The sequence below is a fragment of the Alligator mississippiensis genome, chromosome 12 (assembly GCF_030867095.1).
Source record: "Alligator mississippiensis isolate rAllMis1 chromosome 12, rAllMis1, whole genome shotgun sequence".
NCBI lineage: Eukaryota > Metazoa > Chordata > Crocodylia > Alligatoridae > Alligator > Alligator mississippiensis.
In genome coordinates, this window is record NC_081835.1 from 63,614,054 (window position 1) to 63,633,169 (window position 19,116).

Below are 19,116 nucleotides of genomic sequence, written 5' to 3' on the forward strand. Positions count from 1 at the left end.
GGGTTGGACTAGATGTGACCTCCTGAGGTCCCTTCAACCCTCATTTTCTATGATCCTATGATATGTGCAGTGAGGACCAGGGGCCAGCTGGGCCAACTCAGGTGTGGCCCATGGAGCCAGTTTGCACCCACTGGGCGTATCTACATGTTCATTAATTCACCATAGTTACTGAGCATTTAGCTTAGTACTTCTTCATGAAGTACTAACTGAATGTGCAGTGACTACATTTACTGCTCAGTAGCTCTGGCGCACATTTTTTTGGTGACGGTTTATTGCGCAGTAGCCTAATAACATTGTGCAGTAGCTTATTAGCATGGTGTTTGACTGGCACCGTGTAGTAAGCATCTCGTGTAGACGTGCCCACTGAGGGTCAAGCTGGTTACCAGTTAATAGGAGCACGTGGGGTTTAGCATGGTGCGAGCAGTACAGTGGGGTGAATTAAAGGAGGTGGTGGAATAACTGATGAGACTGGAGCCATGTGGGTTTGCAACATGTATGAAACTACCCGTGCTCCTCTGGTCCTTCTGGGCATATTCTCCTTGACCTTACAGCTCTCCAGTCATGGGGGAGATGTCGCCATCACAGTAACAAGCTGCTCTTCGCCATGTGGTGCTGCATACCAAAGCCCTTTCTGCGTTCAGGGCACTCTCGCTATTGCAACTCCATCACAGCAGTTCCTCAGCTTGGGAATTCAAGCCGTGCTACTGCCGGCCCAGCTTTGTGCAGGGTCCGGTGCACCTGCATCAGCAACTTGTAGGGGGGTAGCTACTTTAACGTACACCTCTCCTTTGTGTAAACAGGATCCCAGGGATGAAAATTCACTTTCTAGGCCTTGCCCAAGTCAGGGGCCTGTGGCGATCCAGGCAGGAAGCATTGGCAGAACTAGCCCCAGAGCTCCCCTGCACGGGCGGGCACAGGTTGGGGTGTTTCCCGTGCGTTCCCATTGCACGGCGAGCGTGAGCAGTGCAATGGGCCTGCCACGTCCCAGCTGCATTGTGGGCCAGGTCCTCCCCCACTGGAGCAAGAGCACTTGGGCCCTAATTCGCAGGGTATTTAGGCACCTCTCTCTCCTTGATATCAGTAGGAGTTTGCTCCTAGATATATTTGAGGGTGTACACCTAATTTTGACTCTGCTTTCACCTCCTTGTTCATCTACCCTGCCCCTTAGCCTGCCCTGGGGATGTCATCCCTGGTGGCGTTAATAAGATTACCCGGCGGCAGTAGCAGTGAAAGGGAGGCCTCTGCCCGAGAGCTGTTTGCAGGTAACGCTGGATCTTTCCACCCACAAAGGCTTGTCTACTGGGGGCTCCTGCTGACAGAGGCAGCCGCTACGGAGAAGATGCTGCCGGAGGAACCGAAGCCTTGCTATCTTCTCGCGTCTTTGTTTAGCCAAACAAGGTTTCCATAGCTCCTGTACAGCTCCGCTGCCAGGGGAAAAAATCTCTCATCACATTTCTTCACCTGCCAACTCTCCACATTCATTTTCTCTTCCTGCTTCAACGCCGTCGTCATGCCCAGAAAATGTCAGTCCAGAGGAAAGTTTTGTCCAGTAATCAGTCAATGAAAATTGCAAATATATTTTTATTTGGCTCCTCGAACCATGCTTAAGTGCTAGGAAGGGCCAGGGTGGTCACAATTTGCCCTGAATTCTTGCTGTCTTGGTAGCCTGGGTGCAATCCCTGAGACACACTGCGGTTTAGGGCTTGTCTACGTGCAGATCTGAGCATTTATCCAAAGCTGCTATTTTACGTTGCTGTAGGTTAGCTGGGGCAGAAACCTGTGTAGGTGCTCTCAAACTGACCTAAACCTGGGTTCTTAATTCAGCTTAAATTTAAAGAGAGGTCAAAGCTGAAGCTGAAGCAGAAGAAACCCTTCTTAATCTGAAATAAAAGTCTCCACGTAGGACATATCAACTCAATTGGTCCAAAAACTTTTCACTCAAGCCAGGGCAGCTGTCTGGAATAGATAAGGCTTAACTTAAATTGATGCACTGTCTGTGTGTAGACGAGTTAAGCTAGTGTCCAAAAGCCTCTCCCTAGTGAAGTCTATCACCTCCTTTTCATTATAAACAGTCAAGTTGCTAGGTCCCTGTTCATAAGTCTGTAGAAAAGTCCTTTCGGACAGAGCATTTGCAAAAGGAGAGAAGGAGGGGAAAAGTAGGGCTGGTTCAGAATAAACCAGTTTGGAGAGCCAAAGACAAGTGAGAGCAGAAGGGGCTGAGCTGGTTCTGAGATGAAGCATCAGCATTTTGCTGTTTGCCTTTGTTGCAAAATAGCTTTGGGGCCGAATTTTAAGCCCTTCTAAAAGGGATCTGTCAGTACCGTCTGAGGGCTGCAAAGTGACCTTTGTGCGATGGCTCTGGTGCATCTTAGCTGAACGCCCAGGGGACGAGCATCAGCATCACAAAAGCCACCAGCACAATCAGCAGCCTTGTTGGATCTCTGCAGAGAGATCAAGGACTGAATAGCTCGGGGAGGCTGAACTCTCCTCTTGCTCCAGCCCGGCTCGGAGGCATGTCAGTGGAAGCATGTGGAGGGACGTGCGCACTGGAGGCCGATGCTCTGACCACTCTTTTCCTTAAAGAGCTTTCCAGCCGGTATCTTGCACAAGAGGTAATTCATATCCAGACTGATTTCCATAGGGGCTGTATAATAGGAATCAATGAAACTCCGAACTGATACAGCAAATGGTTAGTAAACCGCTTTGCTGTACCAGACCAGGACCCGTCACACCCAAGACACGTGACTGCATAACCAGGAACTTCGTATTGAGCGAGATTCTCTCCTGACCTAATCCCCGCATGCTCCACTGGCTCCGGAAAACGTGGCAGAAACGTGCAAACGTGGTAGAAATATGCAGCGTTTTCCTGAGTGAGTAACTGTGCAAAAGAGTGTCACTTCTCTGCTGCTCGCTTGCTTCTTGCCAAACCCAACCACGTGACAGGTACCAAGGGCCACGTCCTGACTTTGGATGTGCATCAGCGAAGTTAATCATCCGCTCTGGCACATCCAAAAACCAGCTCCATGGAAGATACCACGTCAGACTCCAGGAGACGCATGCTGATCTCTTGAGCCACTTCCCACTCGGACAAATCTCCCATTGGCGCCGGTAAGGTCCACCTAAGTCAGGATGTCAAGACAATGCGAATTCGTTAAATGAATCATTCCTCCCTTCAGATTTCTCACTTTTCTGGAAATGCTCCTACCAAGTCAAGGAATTTGTGATGAATACATTGGAGAAACCCTGCATTTGTGGCCTTTCCAGAAGAGGTATCATCACACAATAGAGTGCTTGTTACAGACTATTTGCTCAGGGGGGATGTGGCGAGGCGGGCCGGACGCTCTTTATTATTCACTGCAAGTTTAAGAATCAAATCAGTCCACGCTGGACTTTTATCTCCAAGCTTCTGTGTCATGTTTAAAACTATGTATTAAAAACACTTGACATTGCCCCTTTGATGTAATGTCACGATAATTTATTCGGACATTAAAGATATTTGAAACCTCATCGCATGAGACAGCGGCCACACACGTTCCAGCCCCATCCTGCTATCTGCGAAGCCCATATTTTGCATGTGCACGCTCCCTGCCTGGCACACAAGTGCACACACACATTTGCCTGGTAGTCGTGACATACAGACACCCTCGCTTCATCCCGACCCTTGGTTCCACTGAAGTCTGCGTTAGACCCCCGCTGTCAACAGTGAGAGCAGGAGTGAGTCCGTGCAGGGTCTGGCCTCTTGCTGGAGCAAAGCACGGCCCTGCGAGCTGGGAGCCCAATCCCGTGAGCACTTGGGCGTGCGAGTCGCTTGCTTCCGAAGAGTGATGCTGAACCAAAACCTAATGAGGTGAAAGGGAGCTGACTTCAAGGGGCTTTGGGTCAGACCCCAAGTGAGTCAAGATACTCTTGGGCAAGGTTACATGTTGGGAACCCCTTTGACTTTCCTGGGGTCTGACAGCTGATCCTCAACACCTTTGCTTCAGTACAGCCCCATGCTGTGTGTTGCTGCTGCTGCTGCAACATTACAGATCAAATCTCGGCTCAAACTGGACTCTAACGCCGGGTTCCAGGAAGCCTCAAGACCCACAAAACTATTTCCAAGATTTTTTTTTAAAGTTTCAGCTCAAACAGACGCCCACACACGAATGACACTTGCCCTGCAGTGGTTGCAGTCTGGGCTCTGTCACTCCAGCCTAGCCCATGCGACCCAGCAAGTGAATCAGACTGGAAACAAATGTGAAACTTGCCATTGTGCAATCCAAAGCCGGGTGGGAAATGCAAATAGCAAATGGAGAAAAGGATATTAGATTTTTTTTTTATTTTTAATAATCCGAGCTGTTCTTAGGAGCGTAGGAGATTGAATTTTTTTTTTTTAAATAGATGGATTTTAATCAGAGAGTGTCCCTTTAATAACCAAAAGCTCCTTCCTAAGAGTTATAGGAACGAAATACTCTATCTTGGTTTTGACAGGTTCACAGTTCAGGAGAGATTTACATGTCTTCAGGCTTCATATAACATGCTGAGCTTTTACAAGTTAGGGTCCAGTGTGAGTTAAAAGGGCAACTCATGCAGCATTCTCTTTCTGAAGACCTTCCTAATGAGCCGAGCTGAGAGTGCTGATTTGCCAACAAATCTGCTATTTACTGTTCACCGGAGCATCGGTTGTGACAAATAAACAGAAGAAGGCAGCATTTCACCGAAAGCATTTTATGTACTGATTAAGACACTCCATTCAAGGAGAGCTCCTTGGGGTCCATGTGAAGGCTCAGCCGCAAAGCAGATATTGCTGCACTCAAGGGGCTGCTATTCTAGTCTCAGCACCATAAGCCAGGTTCGAATCAAAGCCTCAGCGTTTAGCAGCGCGTTTCTGGAGCGTTGCTGCCCAGGCCGGCGGGATGCAGTTTGTCCCGAGGTTTCCATGCAGGTTCAATTTGTTTCAGCCTGGGGCTGGTGTTGGCTCCTTATGAAAGCCTGCGCAACAGGAATGAAAGCAGAGGCTGGTTTTGACAGCGGCCGTGACAATTTAATGACCCCTCGTGACATCAGAGCCAGGCCTGAGATGCTTGCATCTTGGGACGGACTGGCTGACCTCTCAAGGTCACTTCCCGCTCCGGTTGCCACAACGGGCAAACACGTGTCCTGCTTTCCAGAGCTTGCTCACCGGAGAGCTCAGGGCGGGATTTCTGTGCTGCTCTTTGCCCCCCGAACAGGTGGGTGAAAGGGCCCTGGGATTATCAGCGCCTGCCTCCGAAACATCGGGTACCAGCCGCTGGAAGGGGAAGTCGGGACCTGCAGAACGGCACAGGTTTTGCATGAAACCCTAGAGCCACTGCAGTGGAGGGCAGGCGCCCCGGTGGCTTCGGGGAGGCTGGGATTTCAGCTTGTTCCTCTTTTAAACAAAACTGCTTGTTCTCTGGAAGATGACTAACCCCTCCGAAAACAATGCTCGCCGGGTCAGGTTACAGCGTGTGTACACGCAGATATCCATCTGCCGGTCTTGGGATGGAGCACACAAAAAAAGCAGTATGGGGCCAAATCTGAAAGCCTCTTACCTCCTCTACCTCCTGTTTTAACTGGGCCCAACTTCAACTGCCCCCAGAGGTTATTTTCACATGGTTTCAAGGCATCCTGTTGATTTGTCAGGTGTGGGAGGCAGCCTTCCAGCCACTGGTTTCTCAAAGGGGAGGACAAGCACAATAGAAACAATCCCCCGAAGAGGAAACTCGATCAGGAGCCATCTAGAGGCAGGCTAATCTGCTGCACACATCCTGGGGCCTGCAGTGGGAAAAGAGTTTTGCTATTCAGAGCGAAAAGGGAGCGCGGCGGGCTGAATCCGGCCCTGGTGCAGGCAGGTGTAGCGCCGGGGCGCAGCCCCGAGGCAGGTACGGCCGAGCTCTTTGAGAAACAGCCCCGCGGCGGGGATGTGAGAAGCTGCTCCTCCATGTCCCTGCCTGGCACGGGAGATGGGCGTTGCAGAGGAGAGAGAAGGGAAATTGCAGGTCTCGTTCGCAGTTGGATATCGATGCATTTTTGACCTTGAGCATCTTTGCTGTCCCACAGAGCACATGATGTGTGGGAGAACGGAGGGGGATGGCACAGGATTGAAATGTTTATTCAGCATTTGCTGCAGAGAGGAATCTTGCTTCAATCTGCAGAGATGCCAATTGAATTTTGTTTTGTTTGGGTATTTTGGAGGCATGCCAAACGCTGGCTGTTGGGAAGTCTTCGGCGGCTACTGCCCGCTTGTTCCATACCAGGCATAACTCTGTATATATTTTTATCGGCAAATTCAGTCCCACGCATCTCAATGCACAAACAAGGGCTCCAGCTGCAGGGCTCTCCCCCCCAAGGAAAGATTGCAAGGAACCGGTTCGGTTTTTTTTAACCGCTTTGTCCTGAGTCTGATACTTCACATGCTGGCCTCCTAAGATATCTGGTTCTCGCTGCTAGGAGGACAACGCGCGTGCTCAGCTGGACCCTGGCATGCCAGGCTGTTGATTTGGTGGGAAAGATAAAGGGGAACAAATTCAGGGTCCCTCAAACCCGCTATTAAAAGCATTTGCTTGTCTTAAAAGGCCGAAGGGAAAGAGTGGCATGAATATATTTCTTCTTTTATGGGTCACCGATGTTGACAGCGAAGGGTTCATTCAGTTCCCAAAACAGGGAGCTATCAGGCTCGAGTCTCTTTTCCAAATATTAGTCTGTTGACTTCAGCTCCTGCTGGAAGCCCCAATTCATGGAAATGGCTGTAGTCAGGAGAGTGCTAAAGTACGTGTCTCCCTCTGTGTAGGTTTGAAGCGCACACTCAAAGGTAAATGTCTTCAAGTGATTTCCTAAGAAGTCCTGCTTCGCTTTGAGCTTGTGCATCAGCACTTTGCCGAACGAAGGCCTGATGCTCATAGGAGCGAGAAGAGACTCGGGTCCATTGTCTCTGTGTAACTGCTGCCACAATTGTCAGACCAGGGCTGAAGGAAAGGGAGACACCCCAGGAACATCTCTCTCTCACACACACACACACACACACACACACGTGTGTGTATATATGTGTGTGTGTGTATGTGTGTGTGTGTATATATATATATATATATACACACACACGTGTGTGTGTGTGTGTGTGTGTGTGTGTATATGGATGTTTGGGGGCTACCAGCCTTGCTGCATCAGGCAGTGAAATGTATTGAACATGACAGCGCTCCGGGGAGGGCAGGCGAGTGTCTGTGTTTCCTTGCTGACTCAGCCACCAGGACGAGGATTGAATGGATCAAAGCGGCCAGTCTGGCCTGCAGCTCCGGACGACAGCTCATCGGTGTGCCAGCGTGCGCGTATGGGTGGAAGACGCTGGTTTGGCAGCTGGAAAATCAGCACGTTCAAATAGCACTTCCGCATACTAAACAGGAAGATAAACCAAAAAAAGGTGGGGATTTTCTGTGGGGCGTGCGTGGCTAAAACCGCTCGACCAGCAGTGATAATCAAGATTGATGTCACCTCTGCCGAAATAGCCCAAAGCACCATGCGCTGCATTAATACCAACTGACTCCACCTGCATAGTGCTTTCTGCTGGAGGAGTTTGACACGCTTCCCCTCCAAATCCCACTGCATTAACCTCCTAACATATCACAGGTGGGGTACATAATCTTACCTCCATTTTGCATATGAGGAAACTGAGGCCTGGGGATGACGGCTGCTTGTTGGTGGGTAAGTTGCTAGCTGGTAACTCTGGAGTCTTGGGTTTAGTTCCTGGATCTGTCAGAAACATCTTGGTGGGAAGGGAGAGTCTTATTTCCTTTCTTCTGTTCATAATAAATACAAATCCCTAATTAAATACCTTGCCTAAGGTCACACAGGGAGTCACTGGCGGAGCTAAGGAAGGACTCTGTCTCCTAGACGCGAGGCTTGTGCTTTAACTACAAGACGGGCTGGGTTGAGACCGAGTGCGGAGATGTCCTGGTCAGGGAGAGCCGATTCCTACCTTTCTCCAGTCCACCATTTGCTCTCCTTCTGCATCTGCCCTTGCTTTCCTTTGTTTCTAATAAAAGCATCGGAAGTGACTATGCATGCCTTTTTAAATGTTCACGGTCACATTATCCATCAGATACATATTTACAATCATTCATTAAATTAGGATGTACGTTTCATTCTTCTTTCTTGGAATATTAATGCCTACTCCTGGCTGAAATGCCATATGAATATTCATTAAAAAATCAATCAATTCCTGTGCCAGGAATGATGTCATTTGAGCAATAACTTGAGCAGTAATCGAGCGCACTATGAAAAAGCGATGAATGCCATCAGATCTAATGTTTATTGAACTCCATGCGGGTAAATCACAGTAGGGTTTTTGTCTGTGCTTTTCTGTGCATGAACCAGGCCTCTAATAACTCACTATTCATGGCTACAGTGTGCACATTCCACCCTTATTATGAGCGTGTAATGCTGTCGAGCTGCCAGGTGTTGAGGGCTCACTCGCCCACAATTAGCCGGACTGGGGGATGGCCTGCAGAGTTTCCAAGGCCCACCTGACTGAAAACGAGCCCAACCACCACTTAAAAAAGAAAAAAAGCAGTTGCTATTAGAGTGAGGGCAGGAAGCAGACTGTGCTGCCTTGAAAATCAGTGGCCCAAGTCTCCTTCCACGTCAATTTGTGTTGGTGTCGCTCCACGGATTTCATCGTGGTTGCTCTTAAACGTTGTCCGAGAAGAATCAAGCCCTGCCTCTTGCTTTGAGAGTTGTCTCCTGCCTCTTTTGGATGGTAAAACTGTTAGGTCCAATGCAGACAACTGTGTCTTAAAGGGCTTTGCACCTGAACAAAAGGCAAAAACCACACCTTTTGCTATTCCAGATGTTACTGCAATGGAGGCATGGTTGGGACTCAGAAAGCACGCGATCCTCATCCCACCGTCAGGATGCCTCGTTCTGCGGTGGCAAGATGCCAGTTCACCCCAGCAAGGCAATAATGGCCCTGAATAATTAAGTGCACGTTCCTACTCCCTGGAGACCCCTGAGAGTTGCTGGGAGCTCGAGGGCAGCAGAAGCAGACCCTAAAGCTGGAAACTCGATATCCTTTTTGCTGAAGGGTAATAAATCAACCTATTTTTAAATTTTTTGTTTAATAAAAAGGTGTTGCTTCCCTTAAAACAGTCATCACCCCCCATTCAGCAAATCCAGACCTCTTCCTATCCACACAAAACCGACTGGGCAAACACAACAGGAAGAAATCTTCCGAGGGGAAAGAGTTTGTTTGATTTTAGCTGAACATGACTTCTGACGTGACTCCAGGATCCAGTCTCTGTACTGGGAGAGGGCTATCTTTTCCTTGACAAATTAATGCAGCGTTTTGGTTTTTTTCATGAGCTCGGATACTACAGTAATGGGAACAGTAGCAGAGCCAACCTAATCCAAAGGGAAGGCTGTCGGGGTTGTTTCATGCAATAATGGAGAATTGACTGGTTTTGTGATCAGTCTGCTAGGATCTGAAACTCCTCCCTCGAAACGTCTCATAGATGAGTTGTCCCTTCTGGGCGCCTGTATTGGCTTCTTTGGAATAGTATTTAGACATTTCTAATCTGATGTCATAATTGCTCGAACGAAGCCTGCTGTTGCTAACAACAGCCTTTTATATCTTTGGAGCATTGTACAAAAATTAAGTCATTCTTGCGACAGTCCGTTAAGGCCCTCGGATCTATCTTCCAGATAGGGAAACTGAGGCAGGGAGGCTTAATTACTTTCCCAAAGCTAGTGGCAAGGAAGTGGCAGAGAGGAGATTAAAACCTCAAGACTTCTCGGCTCCCAGACCTGCTTTGAGTCCTGAGGTCATGCTGTCTTTCCGTGAGCAATGCATAGAGAGCGTTGCTCCCGTGCACTTGGTATCTCACAACCTTTGACAAAGATTTCACTAGGACATTGAAGCAAGAAGCCACAAGTAAGTGCTTTGGAGCCCAAGGAGTTGGATGAAAGGACCAGCAGTAAAATGACTGACTCGTCTTATTTTTCTGAATACTTGAGGGTCTGTGTCACTTCTTAATGTTGTTTAAATGTGGCTTTTTATCTAACGCTGTTGTTTCTGTGAGTACAGATAGAGCAGCAACACGAATTGATTGTACTGTATGTTTTTTTTAAGTTGAACAATGTAACCCTGTCAGTTTTCTCAGCGATCTCAGTGCATAAAAGCCTACTTAATGAAGATGATTGTCTTTGTTAATGCTTCCGAGCACGGCAGCAAAGCGCTGCAGCAGCAAGAACCGGCCCTGCAGAACAGCCGTCTACCTGTATCATTATGCAAATGCAGGGAAGGCGCGCCACAAATGTATTGCCACTGATCCTTGCTCTGCGCTAGTTGTCTGGCTACTGAAATGCAGGGATTTGCCCAGATCCTGTGATGTACTGAGCACCCTTCCCATGAAGTCAGGGAGAATAGTACGTGCTGAGCGTGCTGGGGTGGCCGTCTTTACATCATTCCCTTATGAACCGGGGGGGGGAACGACTAAAATCTTTCTCTTATGTGATCCTGCACATACTGTTTAGACTACGTCATCCTCAGCAAAACGGATTAAGCGGGACAAAAGCTTGCTGTTTGTTGAATTTTCTCCATTATGTTGCATTCTGGTGTTAGCGTTGCTCCAAAGACAGGTCTTCCTCTGGGATGAGAGAAAGGAAACGCAGACGTGAAAGAGTTAACTGAATGATTGAAATGACAGGTGAAGAGAGAATATGGAGGGAGGACATGGCTGCTGGCTATTCACTTTTCCTTTTCCAAGGGCACTATCAGGTTTGTTCAGGATAAAGAAGGAGGTACCTTTGCAGTCAGAAGTCACGGAGGCATATATCACAACCTTTCCCAGCTCTCCAGATACTGTTCAAAGATCCTTGCACCAGCTCCGGATAAAAACACATCCCACCTCCCCACTCCAGGAGAAAAGGTTAAGGAAAAAGCAGGATTCATGGGATGAGCAATTCCCATAGAGGCATGAGTATTAAAAGACTATCTCCTTTACACTGCCAACTTTAGCCAAACTGACCCATTTCCAGTGGCCAATATTGTTTTTTCATGATAACCTTCTGTAGCAAGAGGTCCCTGGCCTGTTTCCCGGTCAGCAGTGAAGAGGAAGCGGAGGCCTGGCCAGAACATCAATAGGCCAGCACCAAAAAGCAAATGCCGGAGTGCTGCACCAAAGGGTGCCAGGGGGTGCTTCATACCTAGGCTTGGCAGAATTAGATTTGAATTTTTTTAATAATTTCAATGGATACTATCAATGTTTACTTTTCAACATTTTTATCGATTTAAGTTGTCAGGATTGCATGAAATGACGGGTGTGGGGGGCAGGCAATTGATTTATGACAGTATGCTATTATCATAGCATAGTTTAACCACCCGCTGCGACAAACATAACTACTGTAGGACTGCCACCAGCTGCGCAGCAGAGCTGCCATCAGTCCCAGCTCTGCTCCTTCATTTGCTTTGCCACCTCCTCTTCTTTTGTTCCCAGTCCCCTGGGGTTTCTGGGAGTTGCAGCCCAAACTACAGCCAGCACGGGTCTGTCGGACCCCCCCGTCATCACGTGCTCCATCACCTATCATTTTTCTTATGTCCCCTTTGTATAAATGTTGATCATTAACGATGGCAATGTTTTTGGTTGGTCGGTGGGTGTGAGTTGAAATCGAGGTTTATCAGTGCTTACCGACAAAAACCGAATCCTGCCATGCCTATTCATACCTGAGCTAGTGTTGGCCCAGGGGTCAGACAGAGCTGTGCTGCTCAAGGCATCTTCTTTTAAAAGAGACACAATGCTGACCACAAGGAGAGCCTGGACATTTTTTTGCAAAACGGGTGTGCCGGCCTTCTGTAAAAGTTACGACAAATTCAGACGTGGCATAAATGGAAGGAATTCAAATGGAGTCACATCTGCTTACACCAGGGCTGTGTCCAAATAAGCCTCATAGCAGTAGGAATATTTCTTTCTCTGTTTTACAGATGGATAAACTGAAGAACAGGTTAGAGACTCACTAAAGGTCAAACAGGGAATTGGTGGGATGGAGATGAAAAGAAAGTAGATATCCTGACACCCCATCGTGATTCTATACACTACACAATCCGTCTCGCTGCAATTCTGACAGTGCCCCCTTCATTTATTAGGAGAGCTAGCCTTGCTTGTTTTAACTCTTTGGTGAGTTTTTTTTCCCCTGCAGTTACCCTGGAACTGAAACAATCAAACGGTGAATCATTATTCTGAGAGAGCGGTTTGCTGCATCAGGCAGTTGACGGAGGTTTGAACAAAAATGTTCTTTTAATGCAAGTCCAGTAAAATAAAAGGAAACACGGGGACTGATTCTTTCAGTCTTTCATTTACATGGTAAGGTGGGAGAAATGGAAGTTGAGTCATTTGAGTCATAAAATTGGAGGCATTTCATGAACAGCACTTAAGCATTAGGTATGGGCATTAGGTATTGCTTTCACCAGGACTGAAATATCAAGGTAAATGGTAATTGAAGCACAAATGCACTGAACGAAATTCGGGTATAGTTGCTCACACACAGATGCACTTAAAGATGCACACGTACGTTCAGTCTCTCTCTCTCTCCCTCTCTTTCTTACATCCCCCCCCTCCTCCACCTCCCAGTTTCTTAAAATCAGGAGAGCTTTCTAAATCCGAGACCTGTGTTAGAACGTATTAAAAGAATTTATGTCCTGCAGTTGAAGAGGCTTCAGCTATGGAGAGGATCTTATTTGAATGGCTAGTTTCAAAAGAGTACAATGAGAGCACTGTGTAGAAGTACTGGATGTGGAATCTGAAATGGGAAAAAGGATATATATTGTTCTAAAACTTTGTGGGTAGCTTAGAGCTTTCTAGCTAATTGCCTCTCTAAAGCTGACCTGAGCTTTTTGAAATACGGCCCCTTAACTGTGCTTCTATGCATTTAAGTCTTAGGTGATAAAGGGCTGAAAAGAATCGAGAGGGAGAGACTGAACTCTACCCATAAAGTGCTTTCTTCGGGGGCCTTGCAAAATACCGTAGAGCTATTGCCGAGAGCCGGAAAGAATTTGGAAAAGTGATGGCTTGTGAGGGGTTCTCAGTGTATCTGGAGAACCAGAAAAACCCAGAGACAAAGAAACAAAGGTTTGAGAGGTGGCTTGATCTATGCGCAGGTATTTATATAGAGATAACAGATCCGACTTGCAGAGAAATCCGTAACAAGGTCCAATGACTGCAGTTGAAGTTAGACAAACTTAGCCTTGAAATAAGACATCCTTTGCTAGTGGGGAAGGTAATTAAGCTTTGTGTCAACTTACCAGGGGTGACAGTGCACTCCCTATCACCTGGAGTCCTTAAAACAAGATAGAATATCTTTAAAAAATACATCTTTTAATGCAGATTCAGAGAAAATTCTATAAAAGAAGGTCAGATTCGATGATTATTAAGGTTCCTACTAGCTTGACAGTCCATGAAATGCTGTGATTTATCAAATCTAGTTGTAGCAATGTGAATTAATGTAAGCAAACGGAAAATACTTCCCTAGGGTTGTTGTTTTAATGCTGTTTCAAATCTGTATCGAATTATGTCATAAATAACTTTTTTCAGCTGTCAACATGACATTCTTTTTGTGAGCTCAGTGGAGCCAGCCAAATTAACTCCACACCCCATCTCGTGGGAGAAAGGGCATAGAAAGAAATGATACCTTGCACTTCGATAGCAGTTCTCATCCAAGAATCCCAAAGCAATTTGCAAACATTAATTAGCTAAAGTTTACACACAGTTTTATCAGTTTAGTGAAAAAAAGTGCAAGCCCCTGGGTGGAGACTCTTATTTCAGTTTATTTTTAAACCTACTCATAATGGTCTTAACCTAAACTAAAACAAGCTCAGTTTAAACCAAAATAAGTGCAACCAAGGACTCTTGTACACCTCTTTAACTCAATGGCAACTTAAATTAAACCAGTGAAACTTCATCTAGACATGCCTGTGCTTCTCACACCATTGTAGGGACTTGATTTACTAATATTTAATGAGCTATCACTTATAAATGTTAGTGGGTATTAATTACCAGGCCAAATTCTGCCACTTTTCACATTGAATAGTGTCTTACTCCATGAGTAAATTCATTGCAATAAGTGGCAGGTTGTTTTTTTCTGGAGGAAAGCATTCCTTGGTAAAGAGGAATGACAGAAGGTAGCTTCATTTTCAAATTAAGGCAAATTCGCTGGACCAGAAGAGGGTTGGTTTAACCCCAAAATTTCAACTTGGATAGATGATGGGACAGCGACAGAAGAAAAAAAGTAACCAACAAAAACACGGATCCACGACAACACATGCAACCTTGTATGAGAAGAATTTCCCTGGTATTCTGAGATATGCTGGCAGAGGAAATACTTCAGGCATTTGTCCCAACATTTCCAATGGTTTTCACTTTTGAGTTCCTCCTCAAGAATGATTTGTACTAGAGAAGGTACAGCGTATGGTCCATTTAATGTCCCATCATGGCTGATTGCTTCTGACAATAGCAATTACTAATGTTACAAGTCCGCTGAAAGGGCAGTTGTCTCCAGAGGTCGTGGCCTGGTTCAAAGAACGTAGACACCATCATAATGCCAACTCTGAATCTTGGACCTCCCAGGAGAATTCTCCAGGGCGGACACACAAACATTTCTGGACTAGAATTAGACCCTTGTGACCCAAGCGAGATTTACTGGAGCAGGGTTAAAGCTTTCCCAGTGAAATGCATGCCAGGAAGACTCTCTAATGGGAGGAGGAGGAGATTCGAGAGTGGGAAGTGAAATGAAAATACCACAAAAGGGTTGGGCAGGGGAGAGGCCAAGAACTACTGATATGGATGCTCAGCTCTGACCATGATGCTAACTGTGACTCAGTTTGGCCTCACGAGATTGTATGGGAGTACCTTGGAACAGGCATTTGGACCTCTGAGCTGGAAAAGCATGCTAACAGCCCAGGGCATTATTGTCAGGATTAACAGATGTGGTCTTTGCTCAGGATTTGAAATCCATGGATGCCGCTCGTCCCTCCTGCACGGATTCCTTGAGACTTCCATATGAATAGGCAGCACAGTCTCCAGTCCTTCCTCTGCTCGCAGGTATTGTTGGCCCTTTGAAGGTCAACCACTGACCACCACCCCTAAGTTTGCTCACACAGCTCAGTTCAGGTCACGTTACCTTCTCATGCCTTGCTCTGACCTGGAGAGAACCACTTTTAGGAGGGCAAGACTACTTATGGTCTGGGACAGACGTTGCATAAACCAGTTCAAGCCAAATCAGTTAAGTCTGATACTACTTTCAACCAGGTTTATCTCAAACCAGTTTCAGCCATTTTCAAACCGGTTTATGTGCACCGAACATCTGTTCTGTTACAGGTTTCAACCAGTTTCTGATCGCTTAAACCGGTTTATGTGTAAAGTCTGTCCCTAGCCTATGTGATTCGCTGGCACACTGGCTTCTGCAGAAATGGCCTGTAAGGGTGCCAGTTACTCTTCTGCCAAGTGCTAGCCTGTGAACAAATGTTTGCCAGACCTCAGTGGAGCCAACAGCACTGAGCCCATTAGGGTTTTTAACAGTGTCTTTCAAGCAGTCATCAGGTGGGAAGCAGCTTTCCCTGGTGAAAAATACAGGCTGAATCTGAACCTGTGGTCCTGCAAGTAAGACGCCGACTGCAACAACTCCCTCATGTCTTAAGGGAGCTTGGTTTTTAAGGAAGATCTAGTCTCGCAAGCAAAAAAGAGACACCCAGGCAAGCTCCTGATCCAGGTTGAGGTCGCTAAAACCTTTGCTCTGATATGACAGAAGGGAAAAAGCAAACCTTTTTGCTGTACGTCAAGAAGGGGACGAACACAAGAGTTTCTGGAAAAAGGTGGGTTGCGTCATTTGCTGCGCCTCATGATGGTGCGCTGATCCTAATGAACTTTATACGGCCATAACATAGATGAGATGTCCTCTCCCCTTCCATACAAATACCAATTATGCTGCAGCATTAGTTAAATGTACCGTCAAGATCAAGGTTTCTCATAGCGGGCAGTCTTGTTCTCCTTGCCAGACTGCATTCCAGGCCACAGCTCAGTACAAACACGGGTGTGCGAGACAATATATCGACTCCCTCCAGTGAGGAGTTAAGACTCCTAAGTAAAGAATTTGTCTTCATTTGGCAACTTGTCTGTTTTGAAAATTCCTCAAGGACTTGCTTATGAAGAATTAAATTATTTTAACAAGAGAGCTCCCCAACCCGGTATTTCCTACAGCATTCTCTTCCTCAGCTACTTTTGTAGCCTGGAGCCATCCTGCTCCGGTCACACTACATTTCCCACAATTGCACAGTTGGTAGAGAGCAGAATAGTACTGATCTGCTGTGTGACTGGGTAACAGATGAAAGATACTGCTGCGACCGCGTATCCTGTGATATAAGGACTGAGCAGGACTTACAGGTTTCTTTTACAAACCAGTGTGCACGAAACTACACTTTAATGTACTTCCTTTGGTCCGAAGGAGCCCGGTGGGACACTTGCCTGGAGAACATCATTCTCCTACCATGGGATGCCTGGGTGTTGGAAATTCGGTGCCTATGTTTTGGGGGCCCTAATGTGAAAATGTGCTCTCCATTCAACCTGTCTGTTCTTTTAAAATGCTTCTAGTGATGGTGCTCCAGCATTTCCCCCCCACTTGAACGTCTTTCCACTCTCTCTTCAACCTTGCCTCTGGCTTGTAGCATCTGATGTGCCGGGTGATGGTCCTGCTCAGACCAACCAAGCTACACTAGGTCGGGGGTAGCCCTTAGATAGTTGTCCTTGAGTGCTGGAGACAGACCCATCCTTTATTCTTGTGCTTCAAATAACGCAGGGCAATCACGATTTTTGGTATAGAAACACAAGTGAACTAAAGCTCCAGATCTGATCCATACACCCAAAATTGCACCCGGGCATAAACTTCAGAACTGGCCCCCACATACTGTATGATGCACTGAAACAAATCCCAGCTCTAAATAATGTGAGGCTTGGGAGCATTCAGATTCACACCTTGCCCTTGAGGCTGAGTCTGTCTCTCTTTCTGAATTCATAGGGTACTTCATATTGCTTAGAAATGTCCCTCGTGCGTACTCAACACTCCAAGCTAATCCCTGGTGAAACTGTATGACAGTCAACAGAGTTACACCAGGGATGAACCTGGCTTGAGAAGCCAGGAGAATTAAAATACCTGTTTGCTGTGAGCAGCAACAGTATTGAGAATTTAATCTACTCCTATTTTTTATGTACTTTCTCTTTGCTTTTTTACAGGCTACATCATCTTTCCAGACTGCTGTCAAACACAGTACGTCTTTTATCAGGCACCTTCAGATTCCTTTTAAAAATAAAACTGGAAAGCAAGACATAAAACATGTCTTAACCATGTTAATGTCTTTGGGACTGGTGATAAGTTTAGGACTGGTGAGGAAGGAAATAAGATTTTTCCTAGTGTTTTACACTGAGTTGCTGACATTTTGCTCAGAAGCTGGACCCACCAAGGGTTAACAGTGGATTTCATAACACTGGAGAACTATTTCGTTTGCTTCACTAAACTACTGTTCAGATGATAAAAGTTAGCTTTTCCATTGCAAGAATGTAAATGTTGGGTACTTTATCAAATGATTCCTTCAGCCCTCAAGCTGTTCTTCAATTTGAAATGCTAGATTAAAAAAAAAAAGCAAGCAAGAAAGAGAAAGAAAGAAAATATTTTTCTTTAGCCCAGGAACACTTTGCAGACATTACTGCAAATGTTGCCTATTTTGTTTCCTCTCGTCTCTGAACCAATCTTTTGCATTAAATTCAGCACAGTAGTAAATAAACATGGTTTTTTTCCAGCCCTGGAGCCATTCTGGAACATCAAATGGTACTTAGGAAATGTTTCTTCCTCCATGGTAAGGCATTTTAAAACTGCACATGATGGAGACAAAGTGAGGCTGGTCTTTCGGTTGAAGCACTGGGATAGGGGCTGGAGTAAGGAAAGGTGGCTTTCTTCCCCAGACAACTGACCTCTCTAGGTCCTTGAGTGAATCATGCAAGGCCAAATTTTCAAATGTGTGGCCCTCTCCACTGGAATGTATTTTCAAAATTGCTCAGGCCCACTGAAGTTCCTAAATAAGAATTAAATTGTCAGGCGTGCTCAACACCTCACAGCTCCCTTTGGGACACCGGGAGACAGGTGCGGGAAGCTGTTCAGCAGAAGGTGTTGCTGAGGTCTGTCGGAAACATGGTCACTTATTTTGGGGCGCTTGTACACGTGATGATTTTGGTGCCCCGGGAGGAGCTTAAGCTGCTCTGAAAATCTGGCTGCCAGGACCCAAGCATCAGGGTTGTCTTAAGTCAACGTCAGCTGCGGGTAATTCAGCGCCTCCGAAAGCCGGGTCTTTCTTAACTCCGTGGCAAAAGCTTCTCACCTCCTCTGCAGCCCAGAGAACTGCCCCCAGGCAACAGACGACTTCTACTTCTGCTTCTACTACGGGCACCCAGGCTGTATTCAAGAATCTGATGCATGGGGCCCACACCTTTAGGGCCTGGAGTACAAATCAGGGATTTTTAACTGACCCTCTAGGCATGCAGGACTTAGGGAACCACTGAAATCTGGGCTCCCCTGCAGCCTCCCCAGGTCACCCTGCCCTCTCTGGGCAGAAAGGCAAGTGTGGAAGCCTCAAAAGTTCATCTCCTTGAACTTTTCCTCATACCAATCTCTGCTTCTCTGCCTGGGTAGAAAGGAGAGGCATTAGACATCAGTGACTTTCTTTCCTCAGCTGTAAAATGGGGATATCATCACTTCCACAGGGTGCTGTGCAGTTACATGAATTCACATTTATAAATCACAGTAAGGGCCTTGAATGGGAAGTGTTAGGGAAGGAAAAAAAATACCACCAGTTAGCGCACAGCAGGCACATTCCAACAGCCTTATCTCAGAATAGGATTCTGGGGCACGCTTTCCTTGCGCTGTGGATTTTTGTACTATTTTATCTTGCATGTCAAAGGAAGTATGCTTGACTGGACTTGACACTGATTTTTAAAATGCCAAGTGTTAATGAAATTCCTTAGCCCTGAGCAGTTTTACAGCATCCAATCTAAATTTTAAAAAATAGTTTTCTCCAGATTTTACAGCAGCTTC

General features: G+C 46.5%; 2 long non-coding RNA genes across 2 annotated transcripts; one reads left to right on the forward strand and one right to left on the reverse strand.

The window, feature by feature from the left end:
* Window positions 1–4,362: 4,362 nt before the first annotated feature.
* Window positions 4,363–6,107, reverse strand: LOC132244485 (uncharacterized). The gene is made up of 2 exons (XR_009455947.1): window positions 5,553–6,107; window positions 4,363–4,971 (listed from the first exon to the last, which is right to left on the reverse strand). It is a non-coding gene; the product is annotated as an uncharacterized LOC132244485 (long non-coding RNA).
* Window positions 4,970–10,180, forward strand: LOC132244486 (uncharacterized). The gene is made up of 2 exons (XR_009455948.1): window positions 4,970–5,210; window positions 8,840–10,180. It is a non-coding gene; the product is annotated as an uncharacterized LOC132244486 (long non-coding RNA).
* The last annotated feature ends 8,936 nt before the right edge of the window (window positions 10,181–19,116 follow it).